Below are 7,531 nucleotides of genomic sequence, written 5' to 3' on the forward strand. Positions count from 1 at the left end.
GATTCTTTCCCTTTTTCGTGGACAGGAAACCACATATAGTATCTAGCCATTAAGCTGACACCAGAGACTGAGGGACTATACGCAGCCGATTTCCCAGCTCTACTGAGCAAGGTGAGACAGGACCCCTGCTCCTGGACAAAAGGCTTATTTTCATGGTTCGGTAGAGGGGCGATAATTAAGATGAACATCCCCCCAAGGGTGCTGTACTTACTTCAGGCTCTCCCCATTCAAAGCCCGAAACAATTCTTCCAACATCTAAATTCCCTAATGACCAAATTCGTCTGCACGGACAGGCCTACTCGTATTGCACGGAACACACTTTTTAGACCAAAAAACGAAGGTGGTATGGGTCTTCCCAACTTTATGCGATATTACCAGGCAGCTCACTTGACACGAATTGTAGACTGGCACAGACACTCAGCACTTAAATAGTGGGTTACTATACAACAACATATCACTGTACCGCTCATAGTTTTACCTTGGGTGCAAGTTGGAATCCCCCGGAGATAGTCAGACACCCTACAATCGGTCCTACACTGATAGTAGCGGCTAAAACAAACGCTAGAATAGATGTCTCTCCAAGGCCTTCACCAATGTTCCCAATTCTGGGCGTCGAAGACAGGGCCTTTTGAAATTGGTTCTCTGAGGGTGTGTTCAGAGCAGAGCATTTCCTACACGAAGGCCAATGGCTATCGGCGGATGCATTAATAGAAGTGACAGACAGAGCACGATTGACATATTGGCAGACAGCATTTTCTCACCTCTCTTCCCAAACCCAGCACCTTCATGCGCCCTAAAACGCAGTTTGAATTCCCTTGCAATGAAAAGGGACACTCTAGACACACACTATCCAAAATGTACAACTTACTCAACTCTCAACTGGAGGCACCGCCCCCGGGATACATGTAGAAATTGGAAACGGATATCGGGATCATGTTTCTCCCGAAGAAAGGGAAAGAATATTCACCATCACGCACTCCTCATCAATATGGAGCAAGATTCAAGAGTCAGGATTTAAGATCCTTTCGCGCTGGTACAGGGTGCCCTCCTTCCTACATACAATATTTCCTTCAGTCTTGCATCTGTGCTGGAGATGTGGTACAGAACAGGGTACATTGTTGCACGTGTTCTGGGAGTGTCCAGCATTAGCAAACTTTTGGTCTGAGGTTTTCGCCGATTACGTCAAAGTTCATGGATCAATTGCTTCCGAAATCGCCGGCTTTCTTCCTCCTGCATCATAGCGACATACCACTAGTGATGTACAAAAACTCTGTTGTGTGCTATTTGGTGGGTGCGGCGAGATCTTGTATCCCTAGACTGTGGAGGCAGGCTGCGCCGCCCACATTGAACATGTGGCTTAATACAGTAAACAGGATGATGGAGATGGAGGACCTTACTACATCCCTTAAAGGGCTACAAGGAAAATTCAGGAAGACCTGGTACCATTGGATAGCGTTCCAGAGTTCAGAGGAATACTGGCAATCACTATGCACTTAAGATATCAAACACCTCGCCGCCCTGACCCCAACTGTTTCCTTTCCTCCCTCCCTGTTCCCGCCTTTTACTCTTTCTCTGGGTTGTTAGTACATTTTCTGTATATGTCCTGTCTTTCTGTAAGTACATTATGCGAGACGATGCATTAGCAGAAATATAGAACTGCAAGTGTTGCATTGGGGATTCCTACTCCCCCCCCCCCCCCCCCCCCCGGAGTCATTACACATGTACAAGGGTTTTCACAAAACCAGCACTATCACTTGTCATAATCTCAGCAAGAGAGAGGAATGGAAACATGAGACCCTTCAGTGGTTTTTACTTCTATCTTTCCTTCCTCTCTGTCTGTTCCATTTCTTTCGTTGTTACACACACAACGGTGCGGCAAAGAGCACCAATGGCTCTGGCTCCCACTGTAAGAAAATGTCTATTTCTACAATTGTTGTTTATGAAAACCGGTACGAGACAGATGAGGAGATTCCAAGACGAGATGAGAGTAGGAATATACAGATATACCAGACAACAAGAAAACAGTTAAGACAGGAATATCTATAGGATGACTAAGTTATGTATAGCTAAAAGTTTTAAGATGTTTAAAGAAAGTGCCTTCTTTTGTGATATTGTAAATGAAAATGAAAATTGAAAATTATAAATAAGGAATTTATTTAAAAAATTATATAACTGCTTTAAAATAATGTTTCTTTATTTTTGGGGGGGCAAAATTTTTGTGCTTCTTATAAAGTTTTGGGTGCGGATTCCAAATTTCTGCTCAGATTTTGACTCTCAAGAACAGACTACAACAAATCAAATTTCATTTAAAAAAAAAAAAAAAATTTTTATAGATAAACTAGCTTACCCGTCGCGCGTTGCTGCGACATTAGAAGAAAGGAAAATCAAGGAAACTCGTTCTGATAACATTGAATTTACATTGTGTCATTTTTATTTAAACTTACTCATTTTCATATGGGAAACATTTCAAAGTGTCATTTTAATTCTATGTATTTAATGGAGTGCTTGTGGATACACGATATTTTTAGTTTTTCCGTCTGGTGCATACACGAATAAATCCGAAGGTTTTCCGATGCGTGAGCTGGCCACATACAGTTGTCCATGTGAGAAGCACGGATTCTCCAAATCTATCCCACACACTTGCAGCGATTGTCCTTGTGCTTTGTTGATGGTCATTGCAAAAGCGAGTAGCACCGGAAACTGTAAACGTTTGAATTCAAATGGCATGTCTGTTGGGATAATTGGAATACGTGGCAACAGAACATCTTCCCCCTTGAATTTCCCATTCAGAATTGTAGCTTTGATGACATTGTTCATCATCTTTTTCACCGAAAGTCTTGTACCATTGCAAAGTTGTGGTGGATTGATGTTTCGGAGAAGAATGATAGGCACGCCAATTTTCAATGTTAAAACGTGCGGTGGTATACCTGGAAAATCAAGTGAATTCAAGAATTCCGTTGGGTAATTGACCACTTCATCTTGATTCATCACAGTATCGATGGACTTATACGTTTGTCGCTTCGCCTGGTATTCCGTTTTGAATGCTGAAATTGATGGCATTGACATCGTTGTTGGTAGCTGCTAATATAGCCCGTGTGCTGAGCCACTGATAATTTTTGCAATTCCGCGCGATATTTGGGAACACCTTTTGAATCAATTAAATTAAATAAAATAAGTGCTCCACCGAAGGGCTGTGCATTTCCCCTCAAATCTTGCAGTGTACGATCAAGCGCTTCCAATGCTTTTTTGTGAGCCATTGTGCATTCGTCCCATATGATAAGTTCACATGTTTGGAGAACTTTGCCCATTCTGGAATTTTTGGTGATATTGCATGTTGGCGTCTCAATGGCTTGCAAATTCAAGGGCAATTTCAGTGCTGAATGTGCTGTTCGACCACCATCCAAAAGTGTTGCCACAATTCCAGATGATGCAATTGCCAGTGCAATTTTATTCCGTGATCGTATAGTTGCCAAAATGATTGAAATGAGAAAAGTTTTGCCAGTACCTCCGGGCGCATCTATGAAGTACAATCCTCTGCTTTGATTTGTAATTGCTTTTATGATTGTGTCATATACAATGCGTTGTTCTGGAAGCAATTTTGGAAGATTCTTTTCAACAAATGTACCCAAATCATCGACATCGAAGTGTGTTTCACGTTGCAAATCACGATCATAAGTGTTATTTGCAGCTCGATTCGGTGCACACATTCCCAACTGCACCAATCCTTTGTTAGCGATTGCCAAACATATAACCTCGATCGAAACTAACGCCTCATTATACACGTTTGTTGTGAATTGCATGTCCGGATTCGTTGCTTGCAAACGACGTAGGATGTCTTCACTCATGTAATCTTTGTATTTTTCCCAAAGATCCTTCGGATTGGATGGGAAACACGTTGTCAATATTATCGCAAATAACGCGCGTATTTGCTGTGGTTGAGCAGTATTTGATGCATCATTGAGTGCTGTGTCCCAATGGGCATCGATTTCAATAAGCTTTAATTGTTGGCAAGCTTCTCGATAGGTCGCACATACTTCACCATTTACTGTTCTCAGTTCTTGGAAGGATTTCGGTCCACGCATGTTAAAGGGGTTGCCCCGCGCCGAAACGGGGTTTTTTTTTTTCAACCCCCCCCCCGTTTGGCGCGAGACAACCCCGATGCAGGGGTTAAAAAAGAACACCGGACAGCGCTTACCTGAATCCCCGCGCTCCGGTGACTTCTTACTTACCTGATGAAGATGGCCGCGGGGATCCTCTCACTCGGTGGACCGCAGGGCTTCTGTGCGGTCCATTGCCGATTCCAGCCTCCTGATTGGCTGGAATCGGCACGTGACGGGGCGGAGCTACACGGAGCCCCATTGAGAAAAGCAGAAGACCCGGACTGCGCAAGCGCATCTAATTTGGCCATTAAATGAAATAAAAGAAAAAAACCTCAGCGCTCGCACCGTGGAATAGGTGGAAATAGAATATACTGAAGAGACTAAAGTTATATCACTTACTTCAAGGAGGCGCCTTTAGGGTAGGCGCCTCCTAATCCAAATAGGCGTATCAAATATGGTACCGATCAACAATGATGAACAGGTTCCACGATTTTAATAAAATAAAATAAAATAAAAATATAATACACAACGCGTTTCGGCCGCACGGCCTTTTTCAAGTGTACATTGTATGAGTAAAACTGAACATATATAATAATAAAAATACCTTGTAATCCTGTGACAAATGAAGGTAATCAAGCTGCCAAATCCAGACCGGCATCTGTTGTGTCGGCATCAATGCATGTTGTGAAGGGAAGTGAATGGGAAGGGGAGGGGGAGTAAAGAAAGGGGAGGGAGGGGGGTCACTGCTGGTATATAGCAATGAGTAATTACCAAACTGTTACGTTCATGTCGGCATCAATTGTGTCGGCATCTGATAGTATAACAACTCATTGCAAGGGGGGAAAAGCAAAGGAAAAAAACACTGCTAACGTGTTGATGTTACGTAGTTAGCAAGACAGATGCTTCTATACTGATATCTACTTTGTCGGTATAGATTAGCATAATGCCATGATTGGAGTTTCCCTCTAGCCGCTCTCTCCTATGAGATTGTTTACAGCACCTAGGAATATTCGTCTTCACCTGGCAATCAAGACCCCTCACCTACTACACTTTTCAGTATCCTTCCAGTGAGCGCCAAATACTTACTCATCACTCTAATTTGGCCATTAGACGGCGAAAATTAGACGGCAACCATGGAAACGAGGACGCCAGCAACGGAGCAGGTAAGTGAATAACTTTTGATAACTTCTGTATGGCTCATAATTAATGCACAATGTACATTACAAAGTGCATTAATATGGCCATACAGAAGTGTATAGACCCACTTGCTGCCGCGGGACAACCCCTTTAACTAACAGTAAGCGCAAGTAAAAACATTCTTGATTGTTTGGATGAACTGTATACAGGCGGCCTAATGTGTCAGACGAATATAAATTCGGATGTCCTTTAACTGGTTTGCCCTGTTTATGACATTGAAAGTTTTTCGCTGATGCATTCCATGTGTAGTATTTTGGCACTTCTGAGTAAAGTAGCGTTCCTGCGAACAAATCATGTGTGCACAATGAGAAGAAGGCAGTTAACATTGTTTGCAGTGGCGAAGATGCTCTTGCATGTACATTTTCTGTTGTAAAATACACGCGCTGTCCATTTTCAAGATGTACTGCCAAATGAACAACTGTTGGATGACGTTCATGAATTGGAAATTAGAAAATACGCTAAACAGCTTCATTGCTACTAATGTAGCGTCCCAATTGATATTGTTCGATTTCATCGATTGGTGCAGATGCATTTTCCACTCCAAAAACTGCCATATCACTTCCTTTATTGACATATTTGCAAATGTATTTGATCGATTTCACTGAATTGCAATACTCGACATTGATGTGTGCTTTAAACGTCTTTGAGAGTAATGGTGAATACGGCACAACCCAACGATTATCGACTTCAATGTCATTGTTGCGCACTTTTAAAGTGATTAATTTGCCACCATCTTCAGTTGATCGTCGACGATATTGTGGATATCCATCATTTCCAGTGATAGTTTCGGCATGTAAGTCTCTTGGATAGCGTTTCGTGCATTTTCCATCCTTCATGCATGGAGAATAGTTGTTGATTGCGCCACATGGACCATGAAGCATGTTTTTAGTAGCGACTTCGAATAAGCCTGGATCAATGTTGAAATCTGGGATTTCTGCTGAGATGACTTCATCAATTTTGTCTGGTGTAATTTTGTCGATCAACCAAATCAAAATGTGTGCATGCGGTAATCCTCTTTTCTGCCATTCAATGGAATACATCCAACAGCGTGTCTCCCCAAAAACATGATGTTTGACAATGAAATCCATCATGGATTTCAATTTTTGTTTGAACACACGTGCGATGATGTCATGGCGATCCGAAGGCAATTGTCCAGGCAACAGAAGTTCTTTAATTTCATCCCACGTAGGATAGCACGTGAATGTTATGAAAAAATCTGGACGGCCCTATGCGCGAACATAAGTCATTGCATCTTGTGCGTATTCATGCATGTGCCGTGGGCTTCCTGTGAATGTAGCCGGCAGGATGACCATTTTTCCCAGTTCATTGGGATTGCCATCAGTAGCAATTGCATCACATAAATCAATATATTCTTCTGAATGCAGTTTGGTTTGATTCAATCGAATTAAGAGAAGTCGTTCGGTCTCGATTTTTGCATACATATCGACAATGTATTGATGGAACAAATGCCGACATTTCAAAATGTGATTGTCTGGGTTCTCACGAATCATCAATCGATATGAATAGTAATTCATGGCACTGACTTTCTTATTGGTCTCCTCATGTGTTTGTGGATTTCTCATTTTGATGTTGAAATGATATCCATCTTCTCCTTGCCAGAATAAAATTGGATATTGCAATGCATCGTATGAGCGATGAGTTTCGGAGACTCGGTGAAGATGACCATCTCTGCAATGAAGAACTATATCACGCGAGTTAAATTCTTCGCCAACTATGACGATCGCCACTTCATTAATTGTTGGTGCGTTGTATTGTCTTTCGTGTTGGCCGACTGGTGTTTTGTCAGCTCTAATAACAACGTAATCATCAGCTGGCATTCGCTCAATGGCCGTCCTAAACAGTTGAACTAATTGGTTGTGTTGCTCAAATAAATTTTGTAATACAGCAACAATTTCTCGATTAGTGCTGGTATTGACTCGACAACGTTGATCAACTTGTTCATCGGTGGTTCCCATGAAATAAATTTGGAGACATTTGTGATCTGAATGCTGCAGTGGTAGAAGTGATCCAGCGAGAATCCATCGTCCCGGAGGCATTAAACGCAGCCGCCTCACAAATATTCCAATCGCTCCTTGGAGAAGACAAATCGGATAAAATAGTGATAGAAAGAATCCACAGAGCCTTGAGACCAAAACCTCCACCACAGGAGCCACCAAGAGATGTCATCTGCGGTTTATTGAACTACCTTGACACCTCGGCAGTCCTCCAGAAAG

At 42.3% G+C, this 7,531-nt stretch overlaps 1 pseudogene; it reads right to left on the bottom strand.

The window, feature by feature from the left end:
* Positions 1–5,451: 5,451 nt before the first annotated feature.
* On the bottom strand, positions 5,452–7,273 carry LOC136620306 (uncharacterized; annotated as a pseudogene).
* Between the last annotated feature and the right edge of the window lie 258 nt (positions 7,274–7,531).

Source organism: Eleutherodactylus coqui, chromosome 3 (genome assembly GCF_035609145.1).
Source record: "Eleutherodactylus coqui strain aEleCoq1 chromosome 3, aEleCoq1.hap1, whole genome shotgun sequence".
NCBI lineage: Eukaryota > Metazoa > Chordata > Amphibia > Anura > Eleutherodactylidae > Eleutherodactylus > Eleutherodactylus coqui.